This window comes from Thermobia domestica, chromosome 13 (assembly GCF_964235325.1).
Source record: "Thermobia domestica chromosome 13, izTheDome1.hap1.1, whole genome shotgun sequence".
NCBI lineage: Eukaryota > Metazoa > Arthropoda > Insecta > Zygentoma > Lepismatidae > Thermobia > Thermobia domestica.
The window spans coordinates 5,237,515-5,263,401 of NC_137466.1; positions in this window are offsets into that span (position 1 = coordinate 5,237,515).

Genomic DNA, 25,887 nt, shown 5'->3' on the forward strand with positions numbered 1-25,887 from the left:
ATATGATAAAGAAAAATTTAGCTCCGATTTTAAAAATAAATTGTCTTGATGAGAGTGTATATATTGACATCCTGATCCAGTCTACTCACGGAACATGATCTCTTTTAGACTCACACGATAAGGTTTGATATGATGATGGTACTCTAGACCAACATATGTTACTTGCATGTTTCAAATACATTTCTCTGGAGGTTTGATTCTTGAATATTTGTTCTCAAAATTAAGTTATATGTGTAAATTAGTCAATGAAGTCTTCTGAACAGTCTTGGTTTAAAGATACCTCGTTTTAATTCCCTTCATTTTCAATTTATCTTATTGAAATATTCAATTTGTCAACCAAATGTGTATTTAAAATATATTTTGACTATACTTCTAACAGTAAAGTATTTCTGAAATTATTTCTGAATTAGGTGTGCGTTCATATAGTATACAAGTATCAGTGATGTGCTCTACTTTATGGACGTATAGTATCATCTTCATATCCAATAGAAGGCAGATGTGCATCGGATAATAACTGAATATTCCATTTGATAGATTTATATCATTTATACGGAAGATATTTTCTGTAAAATTTTAGTCATATTCTTTAACAGTTTTTTTATTAGAAGAAGTAATCTAACAGATCTTAGAAATGCAAAAAATAATCAAATCTTCATTATTTAAATACTTACATATACGTTCATATTCTGGTTTAAAAGATGTCACTCTTTAGCATATGACATAGTAAATGGTACTTCTTAAAATGTTAATATATATCTCAAAATTATTTTACTTTACTGAAAAAAAAAGAGGTTTATGAAAGACTTTCTCTATACGAAATACTAAAGAGTGTTCTTGAAAATATATATTATCATATTAAATAAATAGAGCTATATCTTAATGTTATAGAGTTAAAGTAAAAAGTCGATTACTCTTAAAAGGACAGAAAGTATGTTAAAAAAATGTCTTTCAAACATAATGGTAAAAACATAAATGCATTTCGAAAAGAAAAAAAATAAGAAAATGTTAAGTTAAAATTATGAATAGAATTGGAGTAGTGAAGACTAAAGTGCCGATAATGATGTATATTGTTAGATTACCAGAAACAAATAACACCTAGTAATTATTTTGAGTTTTTGAGGGTAAATTTGCATTAAAGCATAATTGCTAGAACAAAGGGTTAATAAATGTAAATCATGTCTAAAGTTTTACTGTCATTGAATATTCTATTACGAAATGAAATTCTTAATAAATAACATGTGAATTTTATTAATAGTAGCGTTAAGAAAGGAAGTATGAAAAATATTAAAAACGCATACACTGAAGAGAAAAGGGATTTGTATGTTTATACAACATTTATTTTAGAATCGTTATGTGAATAGAATAAGGTGTTATTCTAGCTAAAGAAAAGCTAAATTTATATATTTAGATAAGCTATTATAGCATATAAAGAAGAATAAAGTATATCATAACATAAAATAAATTTCTGATTTGAAGTAGTATTTGTGAAAGACCTGAATTTAAAACTACACCGTTAACAACAAAAGTAAAATTGATAGATGTCACACAGACCAAGAATAAATGAATAGCAATTTAGAGAATTTGAAAGTACTGTTTTGAATATTAATATCTTAAAATTAGCAGTTATTGAATATACTACATATAAAATAATATCATCTATATAACTAGTAATATAAATTAGAACTAATCATGTTCTTTTAATGTAAATAAAGGAGAAAACAAATATTTCTTATAACCAATATATATATAGCAGCATACCTTGCAAAATCTCATTCCGCACTTTTATCTAAAGAGATGCGGAATGGATAAACTTAGACAATTAACGAAAATAAATAATTATCCTGTTAAACTGAGTGAAGTTTTAAGGATTAGAAACTACTTCATATATCCATTAGTGTGTATGGATGTAGCAATTACTACGAAATCTATACACTTTATCATTTGGAAAATAAAAAGAGAGAACACACTAGTTGTATATAAAAGTAGATAAAACCTAACATTAACCCATTAACGCCGAAATTATTTTTTTGTTTTCAATTTTGGTGAAATTGGTAATTTTGGCTTATTTAGGCGTGAAGACCACGTATGAGAAATTTTAAGTTCGTGATGTAAGCTGTTTCGTTGCGGGACCCCGTGATCATATGAACACGCTAGGCGTTTAAGCAAGCACCTTCGGATGGCATGAATATATGAATGCCACGTTAAATTATTCACACAGACGTAAAAGAAAAGAAGTTTATTGTCTTAGAAACTGTTACAATCTAGAAGACAAAATAAGCACACTATTGGGATTATGGAGTTGTAGGTTATGAATTCAATTATGAATGAGATTTTCTGAGGGGGACCTGAAAAAATTCTAGGGGGTGCATTTCATTGTTGCTATATTAGTCTGGTATTGAACATAAGTAGTTTGCTATAATACGTATATATTTTCGTGAGCCATGGAGGAACCAGACCCCACCTTCGGTCGTACATGGACTTTATGGATGTTTTTAAAGATATTGTCTGCACGTACAAGCCCTCATTATATTTGAACCATCTCGCAGGAACTGTGCTTGAACACAGGGTACATGCACAACGTTTACGATTAGAGCGAACCTCTACGTGGCCGATCTCATCAGAATGAAAGTAACCACTTACACAGTATTTCTCACTGCTCAGCTTCTTAGTTGGACCTCCTGCACCTAAGGGAACGGCTTTATATTTCTGCAAATAAGTTCAAAATTATAAACGTGAGATGTTTATCCTATTTTTGCTCAACAGAAGCCATGTATTTTGCACCGGTACATAAATCATCCAAGAGAAAAGTGCCCACAACCATCATTTGGACCTGATTTCAATGCGATGAGATATTCTGGTTTATTTGATCAGTATCTTCCATGTGCTTGTTGTATTCTTCTAATAAATATAGACGATTTACGCGTGTTTTCTTCTTTTCTCTCTGGAAATATCGCTCAACATTAGAAACAGACTGAGCCCCGTGACATACAGACGCAGTTGTGACCACTTTGTTGACATATCATCTTCACCAAGCAGGTTAGTATCTTATTATCTGTGAAATTAACTTCAACGTGATTGGTAAGTTGGCGTCCTGTAAGGTTATCGATACTCTTGGATCTTCCTCTTGAATCACTGCATTTCTCTTCTCCTGAATCTTCATCCGAAAAGATATTGTGTTTCGGACGTTCAAGATATATGACTTTATTATGTCTTGTACGTTATTCGATTCCAAAATATCAAGGATTTGTTGAAGTAAAACACCTCTCTAATGAAAGCAAAGAAATTACCAATAACAGTAGTAGCAAAAGTCATATTGTAATAATAATAATAATAATAATAATAATAATAATAATAATAATAATAATAATAATAATAATAAAGTGAAAAGAGTAAAACAAGTGAAATGAAAGCATGTACGAAGTGTTCTAAATTAATTTATCTGCAAAAGTTTACTGTACTATCGACACTTTTACATACATACGTAAGAGAGAAAAATCTATTAAAACGCCTTGCGTGTTCATACGATCACACTGAGGAAAATCTTGATTAAGCATGCCCCAAATATTTTCAGATGAGTGAAATGTACAGTGTTACAACATTTGGCATCTCTAAAATATAACCAAGAACAAAATTATTTCAAACGATAAAATATAAGAATATATTGTAATATCTACTGTGAAGACAATGCCGTTTTCATGATATTTTAGTGCAATACCAACAACTGTGCCTCCAGATTGCATTGAAGCTGCAATATGGAACTTAATTGCTTGGAATTGTTACCAGAACCTTCTCCTAGTAGGCAATGCATATCATGTAAAGAAACTACTGACACCAAGTTACATAAGACTTGTTTTGATAAGTACTAAATGCTGTGATCATATGATCACGCACGGCGCTAATGGGCTAATAAGGTATCAGATTTGTTTTCGATTAATTGAGTAACAAAGAGAGAAAAATACAGATCTGCTCTAAATATTTATTATACTTTCGTTCATAAGAGCGAAACATGAGAAAGGATCATCATCGAGTGAGTCGGTAAAAGTGAAATTCCTGAGGATACGTATGTCAAATTTAAGAACTTTTAATATACGATTAGAGTTATTTGTATGATATATGCAAATTTTAATTGTTAATTACGTAAAATTATGTGTAGTCATACGCAAACAATATGATAAGGAAAATTAATGACTTGTAAAAGACAACGGAATTAAAAGAAATAATGTGATATGAAGAGGAAAATTGCTATTAAGAAGCGCATAGGAAAATTCATCGAAGAAGCCAAAGAAATATCAAACATACGTAAAAATTATTAACTAATTTTGACGTATAAGAAATGAATGAGCAAAATTAATATACATGTTGGTATTACAGTAATAAATCCATTATGAAAACGTACTGCTAAACATATTAATCATGCAATCGGAACGTTGATATGTGCTCTTTATGTAATTGCAATTTAAAATTGAAACTTCCAAATTACTTTTCTAGTAATTGGACACTTATTCAACGCTTTTGTGTATGATTAAAGCTTGAAATAAATAAATAAAAATATCTAATACTCTATGAGAGGGAACGAAGTAGTATTTATTGAGAATGAGGAACTATCCAATTATATTGTAGTAATTTCTTTAGATTTATGGTTTTATTTTTTTGGGAAGCATGCCAACAAGCTCATGGATAGTTCGTGCACATAACTTGTATTCTGATGAAGCGCAATTTAAGCTTTGTCATTTGATTATGTAGATGATTGGGATAACTTAAAAAAAAAATATTTCTACCAAAGGAAGTATTATTCGTCAAGCTTAAAACAAGATCATTTACTAGTGATGATTCCATCAAGGAGCTAAATCATCACCACAATTTCAATATTAAGACTCTTGGAGAACAGGCTGAATGTCTCTATGAAATGTTTTATTGTCAGTATCTATAAAAACTTTTAGAGCAGCATGCATAGAAAACGTTACTGATTTGATCCAGCTTGATACATGAGCACTCCACCTTGATATATAAGTCAATATTAAAAGTAAAAATTATAGAATTGGAACATCTAAGTAAATATGTTATGGTATTAAAGATTAAGAAGGGTATGAGTGAATCTCCGAAAACATTTCTGAATCCTAATAATATGAATTTTAACTATTATAATGAAAATTAGAAAATTAAACACGATTATTAAAGAAATTAAATAATGTATTGACATTTCAGTTATCTATACGGATTGATGATGAACCAATATCTACAAAATAGAATACTTAAATAGTTAGAATAAGTAGGAATAGAAACAATGAATTTCCCAAATATACCTGACAATTGCGATACTTGTTAGTTATTAGTGGTACTTCTTCAATATCACAATATTCTTTCTTAGTGTAGGAAATACTCGTGGTACATTAAACTTAAAGAGTACATTTAGTTTAATATCCATTTCGTTTAAATATCAGAAAAAAATATTAGACCATCACTAATGCTATTTCAAGACATTTGGATATAAATACTTCACTGCCTCTATGATAAAAGTACGGAATTGCGTATCAGAATTTAAAATGATGTATGTCACTTGGATTGAAATGATTGGTAGTACATCGAAAAGTAGAATTTAAGCAATCAGATTGGTAAAAGGGTTAGGCTATATTGAACAAAATACATAACCGAAAAGAAAACACAAAATTATTTTCAGGAAGAATATTTTGATCTCATTCAATAATTATATTATATAAAGCGATAAATAATTATTACCTAATAAACCAATTTGTTTGTGTATGTCAAATGTTGGTTTGTGAAAATATTTAATTTATATGTACTATTATAATTTGACGACTTGCAGCTGGAGGACGATGTATAATGTATACACACGGATGAATATGTTGTTATTCTGAACGAAAAGTGTGAACGAAGGTGTGACCAGTTTCATTCATGACCTTCAAATAAGTGATTAGTCTGAAAATAATATATATCTGAAAAGTAATCCTTTTATTTAATATCCTACGATTAGCTATTGAGGATGATTAAGGGAAAGGATCAGGATCGCATCCAGGGGGCCTCCCAGAAGAGGAAACTTTCTTATTCTATACATAAACTAGCAGAACCTGCGCTCTCTACACAGCGAGTCATTCGCATATGAGCATAAATTTTCCTCTCATTCCTCACATCATCTGCACATGTCCCTTTACAGACACAAGTGAAAGACGTATTGATTAGAAAAGCCAAGGGTATCATAAAGGAGAGAGTTTTTTCGATTATTTTTCTCAATATCTCGCACCGTTTGCAAGATTTGAACCTACTTACGGTTGGAGTTTCTAATGCATGTATGAGCAGTGTTTTCTTTCTTCTTGCATGCAGTATGTAATAAGCAAATACATTACATACACAATTAATTATGATGTCAGTTATATATGGTGTTCATTGGGCAAAACACTCCAAAAATAAAGGTTTATTTTAGAGTAGAGAAATGGTTATCCTTCCTTTTCCATTATTATTTGGCCATGAAACAAACGCCTGAGATATATACAACCCCTATATACAACAATGGGGTCTTGGTATGTATAATGCGTTGGATGTGATGCTTTAGTTTTTTTTAAAAAAAAATCAACACTTCCAATGTACCCGTAAAAATGTAATGAAGAAATAGTGTCCACGTTCTTTAAATATTCACTTAGAACTGGACAATCTACGCAAAATTTGCCATCGATCAGTGAAAACGTCATCTTTCTAGAGGCTGTAGTTTCCGAGATCTCGCTGTCGAAATTATTAGCCACAAACATATAAACATAGTTTAGAAGAACTCGGAAGATGGAAGCACAATTCACATGCATTGATTTTAGAGAAGGCTTATTAAAATAAAAAGGCTTTGAACGATAATTTTATATCATAAACTTTATGGAAAAGATATAGTTAACTAATTTAGATTATTTAAAGTACAAATACTCCAAATGTTTGTCTCTGTTAAACGTGAAGTCACACATAACCGTAAATGAAAGATTTGAAAGGCAAAGTTATAGCTTGGAGCTCAGGCGCTTTTAATTAAGAACTGGCCACCTGGAATTTCTAACCAGGTAAAAAAATAGGGTTTCCGTAGCTGGCGGAGAAAAATAACCAAGTCACTTAGGTATTCCATTCCCATTGGTTTATTCTAGTCGCGATCTTCGTATATACGGTTGGATTACTTGCCTCTTTGAGGCTGAGGAAACAACCGTCGAATTATATTTAAAACCTCCACGGAGGTTAACGCACCAAATTGATATTATCTGTTGACGACCTTGCTATTTCTCTTGGCTAAACGATTTATGAAGTTACTCTCCTCCTCGGAGGGTAACTTATACTTTTGACATGTCAGCTTCACTCATCATCTGAGCTTCTATGATGGCTACGTCCAAGCCAGTTATCTCGAAAAAGAAGACCAAAATCCCAACCAAGATAGTCAGCCGATCTCAATACCGGCCTGAGGACTTCCTTGTTCCGCTGGGGCGGCCCTCCACCTCCGGCCAAGTCACGATCATCCTCGACTAACCGGTCGACGACTAACGTTCCATCCCTTGCTCCACCGCAGGACGACAATGCCATGGACTTTACCCTGGTTACTACACCCAAGCGACGTCGCTCGTCCTTGGAGTCCCCACTGAGCCAACAACAATCATCAGACTTCCCTGCTTTACCAATGAGCAACAGATTTGAGCCTCTCTCTACTTTCACAGATGACGGGTCTCCTGTGATAGAGCCAAGACCCAAACCTACCAAAGAGGTTAAACCACCACATATTTACATTTACGGCACCCAAAATACTTACAACTTTACCAAAAGCCTTTGCAAGACCCTCAGAGGATCACCTGAGGTTCGGCATAACAAAGAAGGTATCGTGATTCAGGTATCTTCTAGGGACGATTTCACAACTATAAAAAACTACTGCGAACAGACGAAAACTGAATACGCTACTGGCATCGCCAAAAGTGCACCGACCCGTAAAGGTTGTCGTTCGCAAATTACCCATCGATACCGACGTCGCTGATCTTCAGTCTGCACTATTCACTTTAGGCTTTAAGCCGCTCTCGATTCATCAAATGTCTCTTCGGGGCCCCACTGGTGGAGATAGAGTCCTCATGCCACTTTTTCTCATCTCCCTCGAGATAACTCCAAACCAGATGCATCTACGCCAGCAACTTGTGCAAACTGCGGAGGGGACCATCCAGCCAATTATCGCGGTTGTCCCGTCTTTCGATCCTAGTCAGATGCTCTCAAGAAATCCACTCCTACAGATGGTCCTACTGTATCAATTTCACTGGACAATAAGGCACCTCGCAGCGACCGACCTCCACCACCAAATCAGGATGCTCCCTCTACGTCCAGCGCACCAGATAGTGCGTTTACACCATCCGTTAATGACTTTAATCTCCATTCACTCCTCACTTACATCAAAACCTTCAACTTTGGAAGCATTATCTGTCATCTCAAGAAAGGATTTACTAGACTTCGGGAAGCCACGGATCCTGCGTCCAAGGCTGCTGTCATCATAGAGACATTTGCTGACATGATTGCTGATGGCTGCTTCTAACCAACCACTCATTCATCACACTATAACTATTGTAACCTGGAATAAAGATGGTCTTACCGACCAGAAGTATCTCCTAATTCGTTTTCTAGCAGAACATCAGGTAGATATCATACTTATACAAGAAACTCACTTCACTGCCCAGGTTACACACTGGAGACTGCCCAACTACCAGTTATTACGCCTCGATCGAGTTCAACGAAGGAAAGGAGGATTACTGATTGCCCTAAACCGAAGTTTCAAGGCTAGACAACTCCTTTTACCCCCGTTACACACACTAGAAGCTCTTGCTATAGAAGTCTTCCTCCCCGGGATTCCTCTCATATTGGTCACGGGCTACCATTCTCCAGCACATGACTTAGATCCCAATAATTTCGACATCATCTCGACTTTGGGCCCCAAAATCATATTGGCAGGGGACTTTAATGCAAAACATGGGGAATGACACTACAGACGTTCCAACGAAAACGGACGAATATTACACCGGTATCTGCACACATCTCCATTCATTGCCTATGGGCCACCTGATCCAACTCACCATCCTAAAGCAGGCGGAGAACCGGATGTGTTGGACATAGTTCTAAGCAAAGATACCATCTTAGCCACACGTCCTTACGTGATCTCAGCACTGGGCTCAGATCATGATCCGATCCTTTTCAAAATTTCGCATCGTCATATCTCCCGTCCTGCACCCGCTCATATCTCCCGAACTACGAACTGGCATGTCTATAAGCAGGAATTAAACTCTTTGCTCGACATAGCCGCTCGTCCAAATTCTCCTGCGGAAATTGATCAGGCGGTCGCCCATCTCACACTTGCTCAACGTACGCCCGACTCCCTCAGCACATCATTAATTCCTGACTCGCAGTCCGACCCACACGGTGACTCTCCATTACTTCGTCTTTATATCCATCTCAAACGCTGGGCTCGAAGTACTTGGCAGCGCACCAGACATCCACTCTACAAAACACTATAGAACACCTTAAGCCGCAAAATCAAAACCATCACTAGACAACAAACCGAGCAGTACTGGGAGACACATTTTCGTGGGGTCACACTTAATGACACTAAAATCTGGCAGTATTCCCGCCTTTTCCAGCGCCGAGAGACTTATCGTCAAACTCAAATACTGCAAGGTAAGCATGGGGTCATACATGACGACCAAGGACAAGCAGACCTATTTGCTGCGTCTCTAGAGCGCCAGTTTACACCTAATGCGACTCCTGTCGTTCCTCACATTCGGCAGGACGTTCCGGCCACTATGCGCATGCTCCATTTTCAACCAATACTTCCCCTACATGAAGTCGTAACACCAAGGGAAGTTGAGCGTCAAATTTGTCACTTGCCCAACAAAAAAGCGCCTGGATTTGATCAGATCCGCCCTGAACTACTGAAACATGGGACACGGAAGCTACTCCTCTATCTTGCGGCTTTATTTACAGGCATCCTTCTGGTTTGCTACTTTCCCCGTGCTTGGAAAGAAGCGAAAGTAATTCTTCTCCCTAAACCAGGTAAAAATCCGACTCTCTCAGAAAACTATACCAATTAGCCTATTATCTCATGTGAGCAAACTCTTCGAACAAGTGCTTCTCGCCCGACTTCACGAGCACGTCACCACTCTAGATATACTCCCCCACCATTTTGGTTTTCGTGCTAACCACAGCTCAGCAAGCCAATTGGTGAGGGTAGTCGACCACCTGACTACCTCTTTTAATCGACGACAATATGTTGTGGGTGTACACCTTGATATCTCGAAGGCGTTTGATAAAGTGTGGTTACCAGGTCTCATTTATAAACTTCGCTTACAAGGCTTCTCTTTACGTTATCTCAAACTCCTCACTTCATACCTCTTTCATCGCTTTTTCCATGTCTCTGTGGGACAGACCAACTCTGCTCCCAAACAATTCAAGCTGGTGTGTCTCAAGGCGCGGTTCTTTCGCCTCTGCTTTACACCTTATACACCGCAGACTTACCCATTGTGCCACACTGTTTTCCTGCAACATACGCCGATGACACTGCTTTCTTTACGAACAGCAGCAATCTTCGTCTTTCCTACCTCTACCGACTCAATGTCTTTCAACGTTGGGCTACCATCTGGCGCCTAAAAATCAACGCGGATAAGAGCGTTGCAGTCTGCTATAGCAAAAGACGCAGCAGAGCCATCCATCGTTTATACTATGACAACATTGAAGTTCCGCACCGTCTGCATGCTAAATACTTGGGAGTTATATTAGATCGAGGCCTTACTTTTGGTCTTCATATCAGGGACATTAAACACCGAGCTCTTTCGAAAATTGTCTGCCCTCTATACTGTTCTGCGTTGCAGTGTCTTAAGTGATGAAACAAGACTCCACGTCTTTAAAATGGTAATTTTGTCCACAATCACCTACGCATGTCCAGCATGGCAACATGCGGCACTCAGTCACTTGCGCACGGTCGAGAGTGTGCAAACCAGGGCAGCTCGTATCATAACAGGCCATGACCGATACACGCGTAATCGTCAACTTTTAGAGGACTTCAACATATATCCTATCCGGGACGTGTTACATCAACATCATACTCGTTTTTGAGCCAACCTCTCCCCCAACTCAACCCTGCTATAGGAGCCATTGGCACAGCGCATACACACCGACGAACTTACAGGACGCCACGGTTGTAGCATAACTCTTTACCCACACTCTCCCCCTCACTGCGACAGTTGCAGCTGAAGGTTACATAACGTCGTCGTATCTCATATTCTAACTCACCCCCCACAGGTCTAATCATTTTCTTTTCTATAGCTGTCATCGAGTCAGGGACTTTTGTCCGATACTCGACACAAAACCACACTTTCAAGCTGAGCTAAGCTAAGCTAAGCTTTTAATTGCCGCTGGTGTCGACACTGGAAACTTAAAATTAATGCTACAAAGACACAAGCCATCGTTTTCATCCCGAAGAAGAAAACATTTAAAGTACCCAGAAATCGACGTTGTCTCTCCTTTCATGCTGACCATGTTCTGTTGCAAGCTACCAGGACAGTAACGTATTTAGGCATTACTTTTGACACTCACCTTACGTGGATGCACCATCGTAAAACAATAACGATAAAGGCTTACAATAAACTAAACTTGCTTAACCCTCGAGAAGTGGCGCTGAAAAAGTAACGCGAGTATTCGCGCGCGGTTAAAAGGACCGCACGAACATAATGTGTTGTAAATATCGTTTTAAACATTTTTTCTTGTATTAGAAACGTAATTTTGTATATTGTTTGATTAAAAGGGATTAAAATGTTTATTATTATAATAAGTTTTACAGTAGTATCTATTAGTGGAACCTACTATTAAACATGTACTGTTTTCTTTTTTATTTCTTATTTGGAATAAAATGTTTTTCTTGTTACATATTTCTTTAGATAGATAACTACGCAGTGGTATTATTGAAAATTCTAATTCTGATGACGATCTTTGGTTTTTGTCAACTCTTTGGTTCGTCTAAAATTAGAAATACAATAGTAAATTAGTAAAATAAATACTATATACACATAACACTAAAACAAAGCTTCACAGCGCATTTTACATTTAATTACAGCTCACTTGTAGCTAAGTGGTTAGCATACGTCGTTTGGTGTGGAACTTCCGTGTTCGACTCCCGATGGGAGCTCATGTGGTTTGGATCCCATTTAAAGCAGTAAGTCTACGTCTTACATAGCCTTGATGCTGAAACGGGCGCTAAATTGTAATCAAATCAAATCAAATCAAATTTACATTGAATTATTTTACGGTCCTATTATTTTGAAACTTCACGTATACAACACTACATCGAATTATTCCAGGTTATATTCAAATTTTCACTGTTTTACACTTCGTCGTCGTTTATTTCGGCCTCTGCTGCGCTGACTACATTCGAGAAATCGCTGGTCATTTCTGGGTTTAAGATCTTCAGACTGGCTCTCAGACTCCTCACTTCCAGTTTCGTGTTCACTCACTTCTACATTATCTTTTTTGTTATGATCTTTCCCAGACAAAGCTTCCACGAGATCATCATGGCTGATTTATCCGAATAGTCCATTCCTAACATTTGCTTCCGTTCTTTTAAGCTGTTCATTTCTAATTTCCTCCTTTTTCACACTTGGTATCAGTTTGTTAACTTTGTCGACCTCTCTTCCATCCATTAAAATAATATTTATGTTTATAAACTTAAAATATTTCCAAAGCAAAGTTCAGGTGCATAGCGAAACACCGAGAAAAAACATTACACGGTTAGTCGCGCGTGGTGGAAAACACCGCAGAGTCACTAAACAATCACTAGTATTTAAACTAAACAACGGATAAGGGAGTGATTGAGCAGGAATGTTCGGGAAGGTGAGGGGTAAGATTAGGTAGACGGTGGAGTCTGTCAGACAAACAGAGTGGGCACACTATAAAAAATAATTTCGCTGCGATGCTTTTGACCGCGGCGCGACTACTCGAGGATTAATAGATATATTACAGTACTTAGACCATCCACAGACCTTGAAACGTAAATCTTTACACACCACTTCCCTAAAACAGGTCGTAACACTGTAAAAGGTAGCTAGCCTTGCCTAGCATTGTAAAAAAGCGCTTTTAATTGCTATTGTAGCATTTTAATATGTAGATAAAATTTATCCGTGAGTTTAGAGCTCTTAAAACTAGCTCTACCTATTATATATTGACGAATGTTTCAATTATTTTTATTGTGATAGAAATGTAGACCCAATATGGTAGACCAGTTCTTGAACCCTCCATCGCACGCCTGCTTGATTATAACATCAAGCAAAGCGCGCGGAGTCTCACTCCGCAATATGTATTTATCTTCTTTTTAATGTGTATTTTCTTTAAGTTAATCTAAGTCAGGTAGAGTAATAAAATGTTAGAACTGTTGAAAGGAGTTTATACTGTAAAATATAATTTGGCAATTGTCAAAAAAAAAAAAAAAAAAAAAAACTTAAAAGACAATATTCAAAAATTTAGAATCCCTTCAAAACAAAATACACGTTAAAAGGAAGTACACGTGCGATGGACGGTTAACCGTGCTCGTTAACGGAATCAATATGATAACATATTTGGACAAAAGCTATTTCAATAGTGCTTTTCATAGTTCAAATCACATATTTGCAACGGTGTTCTGTAATTACATGCTTGTAACAGCTACATTATTTACCTTGGTTTGGTTTATTAATAAGTTAAATCCGTTAATCGTTGGGACGACTTTAGCGTTTTATTGTAGATTGCATTCCAAACATGTAACTGATTTATTTAATTATATTTTCGAGATTGCTATAAAATTTGTCTCTGCCTAGATCGTAATGAATAGCAGAGACCATAGCTCTGGTTATTTATATTTCGTATAGCGTACATGTAGACAAATAAGCTGGTTTACTTTCATTTTTCCAACAGTTAGCTGAAATGACCATATCTACCGAGTTTGCTAACTTAGGCAGTTTGTTAGAAGAGAAACTATAACGATGGCTTTAACTGTTGGTATGTGTATAAACCATTTCCATGTGAATAGCGATTCTTTTATTTGGTTACTTGTAATAGATTGCTCGAGCAACTATATTATACAAGCATGCATAATGTACGTAATCCTTTACAACATTTAATGATAGTGACGTTTCTAAAGTTGACATTTCATGGCGTAGACGTTTCATAGTTGACTTTTCTTCATATATATTGAGAGAGATATATCGCATCTTTCCATATAAGTGAAATATTGAATTATACATATATAGTAACTGGAGCGATTATCCCGACATACTTTACTGATAGGACGACTGTGATTTTACATTAGTTGTTTACAGTATAAATCACATAAATATAACCGAGTTCGTGCATTCTGAATCTCTTAAACGAAGAGTAACATAACAGGTGGAGAAAAGCAAATTTCAGATATTTCATTTGCCTACCTATGTATACACGATTCCAAAAGTGGATTCTCCGTTCCCTGCAATAGTAAGCAACCCAAAAACTTGCGCGTTCGGTTGGTTGAGAATTCGAAAGGCGTTGCTCCAAACCTCAATTTTGTTACAAATATATCAGTATGGCAAACTGCAAATAAGATAATAAAATAAATCGTTAAGAATGACAGTTTTATTATTGTGAGGGAAATGGATAATACAAAAAGTTACAAAATGATCTTACTTAAGCAGTTGGAACAAGATGAATGATAAGAGGTAGATACCAGAGGAAACTAGTTTTTTAAAAAGAAACTACTAAAAAGGAAAATAGGTTACATAATGTAAAGGTTTAATATAAACGCCTAACAGCACAATAACAAACATCCACTGAAAATGGAAAGGGAGACAAACACAGAATAAAGGACACCATTAGCGTAGTAGACTTGTGGGCCTCCCATGCAAGATAAAGAGACTGCACCCTACTTGTAAATTCAATTGTTATGATAATAATAATAATAATAATAATAATAATAATAATAATAATAATAATAATAATAATAATAATAATAATAATTATTATTATTATTATTATTATTATTATGCACACGCCTCTGGCGTGGAAGACCCGGGTTCGATTCCCGGCGGGAGCTCATGTGGTTCGGATTCCACGTTAATCAGTAGGTCCACGTCTTATATAGCCTCGCTGCTGACCGAGACGTTAAACTTAAAATCAACTCAACTCAATTATTATTATTATTATTATTATTATTATTATTATTATTATTATTATTATTATTATTATTATTATTATTATTGGAACTCATTACCTTTCCAAAATATCTGATTCTGCCTAAGAAAATGTCTTTATATAGCGGTCATGTCTGCAGTTTTTTTTGTCAATGAGAGGTCTCAAAGTCCTAATGGGATGGGAATCTCCAAGAAAGAGGAACAGAAAAACTTTATTATGATAAGTTCTAGGCCAAAGTTCGTAGCACATGATTTTAAGATACTTTTTTTCGTTCTTTTTATCTGTAACAAAAATTTGGTGCCTAAGAAATTACAACAATTAGATTTATTTACATTGCTGTGCATAGTAATAATGAAATTGCCATTGGGAGACATTACTGTTAGTGTTGCCACGAGACGAGACATAACCCTTTGTTACGAGACACCAGACGTGAGACTAGTTGTCTCGAAAACGATACGAGTCATGAGACGAGACGCCTCGTAAAATCTCTCGTCTCGTATCGTGTCACCAACATTCTAACACAGCTGTTTGAATTAGTTTTAAAACATATTAACTTAGAATAAACTTTTTGCCTGTGAAATGTATACCAGCGTTGATTATTTGAATTGAAGACTATCCTCCAAAGAACAAGGAATACCTAAATTAATTTTTAAAATTGGTTCTGGCAAACAGTTCTCGTTTCCATTTTCCAATCGATTCAAGTTTAATTAGTTTTGTGATAGTGTTCCAGATACAAGTGCAATGTTAAGGTATTTATCGAGATCAGTGTTTCAGAAGATTCCATTCCGGGGACTGGTGGGGTTTCTATGTATAAAAGTTTAGTTCATAGTTTTTCTTGTTCTGAACAGAGACAGAAACGTGTTAGCTTTTTTTCGGTACTGAGTTTGACATGATGCTGGTTTGACAATAAAAGTTAATTCTTTATTTATTTATGATGTTATTCGAACGTAAGCAATTTTTGAAATCGGAAAGTCACATAGGCCTCCTTATTTGTTGAGGTAGCGCCAGAGATTCTGAAAAAAGGTTTTCATAATAAGACGGGAAGGCTTGCCTTTCGACTACACCGATGGTTTTGAAAAATATATTCTGTCGTTGTAATTCATTGCTGGTTGAGCCGAAACTAAGCAGTTCTTGTGGGAATATTGTATTTGTAATGTGTGTTGTGCTTTGTTACTTCTTCCGAAGAAGAAAACATCAGTCGACCATCACGAAAACTAGAACAGAATGAAGCATTATCAATTCTTACAAATTACAATAACATACGGTAACTCATACTGATCATTCCATTTTTTTTCTTTTTCTAAAATTTCAGGGTACTCATTGTGCGGTAACCTATAAAATTCCAATCAAATACTTTCTACTGATCGTTGAAATTAATTTATTACACACCATCGTTTTTTTTATTGCAACCAATGTAAACATTCTAAAATGGAAAATAGTTTTTGAATTGGTATGGGTTAACACTGTAAAATTCCGGAATATATGGCATCACATTTTGTGTGTGTATATAGACATTATAGGGCAAGTGGCCTGATATAGGGTTGCTAGACGTCCAGGTTTCAGCTTACGTTTCAGCTCTAGAGTGTTCACATTATTACTGTGAATACAACGTTATATCCGTAATATGTGGAATCAATAGATGTTCAGAACAGACAAATGTAAAGAAATGACTAGAAAATGGCCTCCCATTGTGTTATTTCAAGAGATGTTTTATTTATATCAATTAGGAAAAAAGTTTCCATTCCATAATTCTTCAATTTGTTTTGTACACGTATGAAATGCGAAATATGCAAGACCTGCTACGTCTATTAGGAATTAACATCGAGTCATTTTAACCTTTGTCTGCATCGTTCAAAAATATACGCTAATATATATGGAGGGCCTCGTAGGCCCTATATGTTATTTAAAGTTTTTAAATAATTTTATTTAGAATTTAATGCAAACTTTTTCCTGCTACCTTGTCACTGCTTAGTTTATTACATAATACACTAACAATGGACATTTTCATAAGTATATCAATTTTGAAACAATATCTCCAATTTTAATATTTATTACAAATAGTAGAAAATACAAAAAACTCACATTGTAATAAAATATTTTGTTCAAATATACAATTTTCAGTTTACTAACTTCTTTTTAAAATTTTGAACATATCTGTGTGAAATGGAAATATTGAGGAAAAGAGCAATATTTATGTGATTACTGATATTCTTGTATGCAAATGATCTCTGGCTTTCTCTGGGGGCTATTTTCATCATCTGCCTTATCATGATTCATGGTAATAATCACAGTCACTGCCTTCGTTTTCTTTGGCACATAGCTGTCCATAGTGACATTTTGTTTGAACGCAAGCGTTGAGGAACCTATTTCTCTATGAGATGAGGCTTTCATTTCAGTTATGGCGTTTCTTTTCTGTTAGTGTTCGCAAAATCGTAAGCCGTTGTTGTAGCATACTGATCCAGACCGTCACTAGCAAGGAAATCAACCATAGTAATATTTCATGGAGCCCCAGCAACGGTTTTATAGAGATCATTGACCACATTAATTCCCAGATTTCTTTCAACTAGTTCATTTGGTTTTCTTCCTGTTTATACAGAACCATCAACGGCATATGGCGTTTGAGTGTTGCATAATCAGAACATTTTGATTCCGTATTTTGAAGGTCTTTTGTATTTACTGAGCGAACCAAAACCTGTCTGAAAATGGCACTAGCTGTTCATCTACACTAAGTTCTTAGCTTGGAACAGTTACTTTGTTGCGGGTTCCAAGAAATATTTCCACAAAAAGCGAATAGTTACCAGTTTCTTTCATTTTCAAGTCGTACTTGCCTTGTATGTTTATCATCAAATCGTAACGCTTTTCTTTATGTCTACGAACCTGTTAACAGACATAGTAAGTTTTAACATTGGGTTTTACTATATACAAAGAACAGTTCTTTAATTATCACATCTCAGCTTCTTTTCTATTACTGCTATTAACAAAATTCAAAAACAAGGGAAAGAACATTCATTTCGTCCAGGCTAACATTTTCCACCCTTTTCGTCTCAAACTAGCTAGCCTTCTTCCCTTAAATACAGCGTAAAATTTCTTGTACAGTGTAAAATTTCATTCATGATTTCCCTTCAAACGAAACAGTCAAACGCACGTTTTGAACGCATTCTTATCACTCCTTCTAAAACACTTGAAGAACGCTTCCTTATATGCTGCAGTCCACGTAGGAGGGGCATTTTTCTCCAAATTGTGTCGTTTGGACTAACAAGTGTATCGAAATCACTAAGAGATAAATCTTGACTTGCTTCATGCTCACTTTGCATTCATAGCTTGATGAAGTATCAAAATATTTATACCTTAAACTTCGTTGCTGAACTGAACTATTGGATTCTTCATCTGTTGATTCCTCACTACCACTGTTCGACAGTACACTATCATCAAGGCCTCATTTACAAAACAGACAAAACCTTATTCATAGACTCTCTTCGTTTGGATCTTCCACTAGACGTAGATGCGTTTCGCGCTTGAATTTAGAACAAACTGAAATTATACACCAAAATATCTCGGGCACAGTCGATTGCACTTACGAGGAAGGTCCATAAACCGTGAGAGTTGAATTTTGATGAAAATTTGTGACAAGATTCAGTTCGAGTTGCTAGGTAAAGTAGTAATAGTCACTCGATGCGCAAATGCTTCGTTGAGCTGCTACACCGACGCCATCTTGAAATCCTGTAGGCAATGTCCAAGAATACCCTTTTAGCACAAAAATGGAAAAGCTTTTGATATATCTGACTTCAGTATTGTAAACCAAGGTAGATCATCTATATGCGAGAGTACTTCCAGTGCATGACCGCCATCTTGAAAGGCGCCATATTGAATTGTCGTCAAATATGATAAATGGCAAGGGGGTCATGTGGGGTATCAAATAGAACTGGAATTTACTTCCGTAACCAAAGTTTAGATATCTTTTTTCACTTCAGAGTTAAGAGCTCTCTCGCTCACAGGAACACACAAAAACTGAGCAAGTAAAATTTGTGATAAGAAATGCGGTCGTGCAAACACTTGCATGATTTTAACTAATGCAGTAGTTAATGCAGTACAATAGCAACTATACCAATCAGATCTTGAGACTAGTAAGAGAAATCGTTAATTAAATTGAAATTTCTGAAGTGAAAAATGGAATATCAGCATGCTACAAGTTATACCTATTTCAAAGTGCGATGGAATAGACTGTTGGAATAGTACTGACAAGCAGAGAATACAAAAGGGATTGTTCGGATATATATTAGAAAAATTATATAAACTGGTACATATTACTTGAACGACCAAAATGGTTCGGATTCCACTATAATCAGTAGGTCCACGTCTCCTTTAGCGTAGCAGGCGTGTGGGACGTTGAATTGTATCAAACCAAAAATCTCTTTTAGGCAATTTTACGTGGTCCATTATAGTGTGTTAAGTTTTATTCTCCAATCTAAAAACCTTACGCAAAGACCATCATTGTTGCAGAATATTGCGTTCCTTTCCAATACTCATATTTGACGACCTATAATTTACCGTGCATATTACGAAGTTAAAATACTTTAATATATTTATTGACAGTTTATCTAAATACAATCGATTTATTGCCGCCACATTGAACAATAAAGGAGATTTAAATTATCAGTTCACAGCCAATTCTTAGAAGATACACCTGGAAGCTTAGAATTCACTTTTCTTGTGTCTGTTCTGCTATTAGTGATAAGAGAATGCATGCACAACTGCTAAGAATATGTGGCAATAAAGATTATTACAAGATTCAATTCCAAGTTGCAATCCATAAAACAAGCCTCTTTCTTCCTTTTCCCTTCAATATAAAATAATTAAATATCTGCATCTTTCTACCTTTAACGATAAAACACTTGCTTATAATAAGGGCAAGACTAGTTTTCATATTAAAACTGTCACAAATAACTGATTGTAGCAGGTGTTCACTTGTTCGGTGTACAAGTTATATGACAGAATTTTCATAAAGAAAATGCATTCTGTTGTGTATCATCAATTTTGTGCGCCAGTCCTAAAAGACATGCTTGCATATGAATGGCAGAAATGTGAGTACGTAACAGGAGCAATAGTTGGTTCATTTACAAATGTTCAGAAGACTAGTAGAAAATAGTGTCTGTGGTCATGAAGATTGTGACGAAAGTGCATTCGTTAAGTGTTTGCACTGCTCCATGATGCTGTGTGCTAATCACTACGTTTTTGATCTCCATCATCACAATTGAAAAGCAAAAGGTTAGTATATTAATATTTGCTTATGTGCAATAGTTTGTATTATTTTTCTAATATTTTTTTTCTATTAATTTTCTAATAACTTCAAGACAGATTCTTTAAAACCATATATGCCTTTCCACCTAACTTATATTACAGCATTAAAATGCTATGCATAATCGCAACACACACACACTCATATATATAGCGATTTTGAAATAGGTATAATTTGTTACAGTGCCGCTATTCCATTTTTCACTACAGGCATTTCAATTTAATTAACGATATCTGTGACTAGTCTCAAGATCTGATTGGTATAGTGGCTATTGTAGATCAAATAACTACTATTTCATTAGTTAAAATCATGCAAGTGTTTGCACGACCGCATTTCTTATCACAAATTTTACTTGCTCAGTTTTTGTGTGTTCCTGTGAGCGAGAGAGCTCTTAACTCTGAAGTGAAAAAAGATATCTAAACTTTGGTTACGGAAATGAATTCACGAGTAAATTCCAGTTCTATTTGATACCCCACATGATCCCCTTGCTATTTATCATATTTGACGACAATTCAATATGGCGCCTTTCAAGATGGCGGTCATGCACTGGAAGTACTCTCGCATATAGATGATTTGCCTTGGTTTACAATACTGAAGTCAGATATATCAAAAGCTTTTTCATTTTTGTGCTAAAAGGGTATTCTTGGACATTGCCTACAGGATTTCAAGATGGCGTCGGTGTAGCAGCTGAACGAAGGATTTGCGCATCGAGTGACTATTTCTACGGTACTTAGCAACTCGAACTGAATCTTGTCACAAATTTTCATCAAAATTCAACTCTCACGGTTTATGGACCTTCCTCGTTAGTCACAGTAATGTATAAAAGAAACAGTGGAATATATATATATATATATATATATATATATATATATATATATTAGAAGTTTATTGTGACCACTCTGTTGCTGTAATTTTCAAAAAGGGAAGTATAAGTATTGCGGCGCCATTTACTGACCAAAGATAAGCAATTATAAGTAAGACTAATTGCAAATAAGCACAATAATAAAAAGTAGATGTAAAACTAAATTACATATTCATTTACAATCAATTTTATTTACGAGAATGTGTCAAATATATCGTACATTATTATTGCATATTTCATTATGGTCTCCCCGGCCCTGCGTATGCATTTGAACGGTTTCTAAACTAAATCAAATTTTACTGATTTACTGATAACCCAAAAAATTCTACATCTACTCATGAATTGACAAAGGAGTAGCAAAACAGTACACAAATAAGAACACTTCCTGATTGAATAGATCCGCAGTAACATTGAAAATAAAATCCCACAGGGGCTGGAAGACCATGCATATGCGTACAAAGGTTAACAGTTTGTAACTTTTAATTATGATACAGTGCGGACATTTAATGTAGGCTCTTTCTGATAGAAATTTAACAAGAAAATAGGAATCATTCCATTTTTCTTTCTTTCTAGTTCCCATTTTTCTTTTTCTTTTGGCTGTTTGCATTAGTAGTCTGGAATGGATGGTATGACCCACGCTACCTACTAGGTATATTATAATGTATTTCAGATCTCTATGTGTAATGAAGACTACCGAATTTGCAACCGAACCACGAGGAAAAAAACGATGTGGGTTTAACTTTTGTCCAGATCCGAAATTTGTCTCGAAACTTTTCAGTTTCACTGGAAATTGAGTACTAAGTTTGTACACCCAATTTGATATTCATTTTGAAACGGACATGGTTAAGTTTTCAAGCTTCTTCTACATATTCATTCGAATAGTACTGACTAAAATTTTTAAAAACTTATTTCCATATTACTGATGGATTTCTGGAAACAGAACTTTATAATGTCAGGTCCTTTTCTTACTACGTTTAAATAAAATATTCTTATCTGTGCGCCCTTTAATTTTTCTTCTTCTATCTCCTTTTCTCTATCTATCTCACTTTCGTACTTCTAACAGATATATATTCGTTTCAATTTTTCAATTAGATACGTTTACGTTTGTTTCTACATCAACCTATGAATCTCGTTTCGTCTCATTTTTATTCTTTTACTTTCTTGACCCTAATACATGTATATTTTGAAATTAGAATTGTGCTCATATTGTTTCTGATTTTAACGTGAGAGAGACGAAAGGAGGAAAGAGAGGGGGTCAGTCTACCAGACACGATTGTGGGATAAGAAGGTATATATTGGATGGCCTAGCTGCAAGGTGTCAGCTGTTCCTTATTTATGCGAAATGTGAAAGTTCAGTAATTCCTTATGAATGTAGTCAATCAGGAGCGTTTTTGTAACGAAGAAATAACAACATGAAATAACAGACAAATTCTGACCAAAGCATATATTAACTAATAAATAATAGCGTTACAGTTTCGGCAAATTAACTTTGCCTTCATCAGACACATTATGAAATACAATTTCTAAGATTACAGCTTATATACTTCTTAAAGTGAGAGGAGGTATTCCATGAACCAATCATATTCGTCCTTTCCTTTAACAATACAAATGCAACTTTTAATGATCAACTTTCACTTAAGAGCTAAACTTTTAATTGGCACACCTGTGTATGAATAACTTTCACTTTTGAAAAACATAAACTTTTAATTGTCTATCCGTTGTTCAACACACCTGTTTTAATCTCTTCTTTCTTCTCTGTTTTATCCAATATCTTTCTCCATACCTCATGTATATTTAGTCCGCTATTCCAATTCATAAGTTTCTCGCTTCCTTCCTTTCTTATCCATTCTGCCTCTTTCCATTTTCTTATAATGCTTCTTTTCTCCTTTTCCAGCCCCTCTACGCCTTCCCAGTCTATTTCATGTCCTGTCTCCCTTACATGTTTATATATAGCGTTACTATCTCTTTTCAATCGAACGTCGTCCTTGTGCTGTTTAATCCTTTCTTGTAACCTCTTTCCTGTTTCTCCTACATAACTCATATCACATTCTTTGCATTTAATTCTATATACAACCCCTTCATCACTTATTTGAATCTCTGTCACCTTCCTTTTCCTCGTTCGCAATGCATCTAACATTCTTCTGCTACCTTTTCTGTACGTTCTTACTCCTCCTTTTCATCACGTCATCACTGTCTATCATTCTTATCCTTCTCTCCATGTTTCTAATAAAGTTTCTTTTAGTTCCTTCATCTACATCACTTCTTCTATGGCAATAAACACCTGCTGAACATTGTTTTCTATACCATGTTGTTTCAAATTTCCCTCCTACTTTCCTTATTGTCATATCTAAAAAGTTTATTTTCCCCTCTTCCTCTAATTCTACCTCCAGGCTTATTCCTTTTTCTTTATCTTCTATCCTTCTCACAAATTGCTCGAATTGTCTCTTCGTTCCTTTCCAAATACCTAAACAATCATCCACATACCTGCAAAACATAATCAGTCTTTCGCCTCCTTCTTCTTTAACTTTCTCTTCCCATTTATTCATCACAATTTCTGATAACACTGGGCTTAATTTCGATCCTATACTTAGTCCTTCCTTTATTTTCACTAATTATTCTCCTATCGTACACACACTGTTCTCCCATATCAGTTTTAATGCTTTTATCACTTTATCTTTCTTCCATTTCCTTACTGTTCTATTCTCCATTTCTTCTTCCAATACCTTCAAAATATAATCCCTTCTTAAGCTGGGAAACATTGCTTTGACATCTACGCTAAACATCAGTGTTTTCTCATTTCTTTTTCCTACTTTCTCTATCATCCTCTTTACTTCTTCTGTATTCTTAACTCTATTACTTACTTGTTCTCCCCTTATTTCCTCTGCAATTATCTTTATTTCCTCTTCTAATGGTTGAAAAATATTCTTTCTGCAATCCATTACTGGTCTCAACTTTACCTCTTTTTTGTGTATCTTCGGGAATCCTTTCATATCCGGAATTCTTCCTTTTTCATCTAATAACTTTCTAAAGCCTGCCTTCTTCGCATTCTTTATTATCTCCTCTTTAACTTCTTCTTTCATCTTTCTCTCACCTATCACCTCGTATGTCTCGTCGCATAATTCATCTAATTTCTCTTTGTACCATTTTTCTTCCATTACTACTACTGCTCCTCCTTTATCGCCTTGTTGTATAACAATGTCTTTCCTTCGTCTTAAGCTCTTGAATCCTTCTTTCTCTTCTTTTGTAAGATTCCCTATTTCTTTGTTCATATTCTGCCTCACTATAGCAGCAGCTTTTCTCCTTATCGTGTTCCTTTCTTCCTCTTCTTTTATGTCCATAATTGCTTGTTCCACTGAAAAAACTAATTCCCTTGTATTCGTCTTTTCTTCCTTCACTTTGAACTTGTATCCCAAATCAAGGCACTTTTCTCCTTCTTCCTTTAGTATTACGTTTCCTATCTTCACAACTCTATTTGCTTTTCCGTTTTTTCTTTCTCTCCATCCTAAATTCTTACCTTTCGTTTCCAATCTTTGCCACTCTTTCTTTTCAACCTAATTTCCCATTCACTTAGGCTTTTCAATACTTCTTCTCTCACAAACACTAACAATGCATCTTCAATTTCTTCCTTTATCTTCTTTGTCACTATTTCACTCTTTTGAACTTCCCTTGTCTTCTCTCTAATTAAATCCCATACAAGTTGCTTCTCTGCTTTCTTCACCAACTGTTTATATCTCCTTGTTTCATACTTTACACCTTTTTTAACAATCCTCAGTCCTTTTGGTGTTGTGTTTTCCTCCAAACATTTTCTTAAGAATTTTATTTGCTGTCTCTTAGAAATCTCCTTCCTTCTCCTGTCCTTCCATCCGTTTATCCTCCTATTCAGACTTGGAGGTACTTCTATCTGAATGCCACTCATTCTAGCTTTGGAACTTCTTTTATAAAATAACAGACAAATTCTGACCAAAGCATATATTAACTAATAAATAATAGCGTTACAGTTTCGGCAAATTAACTTTGCCTTCATCAGACACATTATGAAATACAATTTCTAAGATTACAGCTTATATACTTCTTAAAGTGAGAGGAGGTATTCCATGAACCAATCATATTCGTCCTTTCCTTTAACAATACAAATGCAACTTTTAATGATCAACTTTCACTTAAGAGCTAAACTTTTAATTGGCACACCTGTGTATGAATAACTTTCACTTTTGAAAAACATAAACTTTTAATTGTCTATCCGTTGTTCAACACACCTGTGTTGGAGATTTCTAAGGAGACAGCAAATAAAATTCTTAAGAAAATGTTTGGAGGAAAACACAACACCAAAAGGACTGAGGATTGTTAAAAAAGGTGTAAAGTATGAAACAAGGGGATATAAACAGTTGGTGAAGAAAGCAGAGAAGCAACTTGTATGGGATTTAATTAGAGAGAAGACAAGGGAAGTTCAAAAGAGTGAAATAGTGACAAAGAAGATAAAGGAAGAAATTGAAGATGCATTGTTAGTGTTTGTGAGAGAAGAAGTATTGAAAAGCCTAAGTGA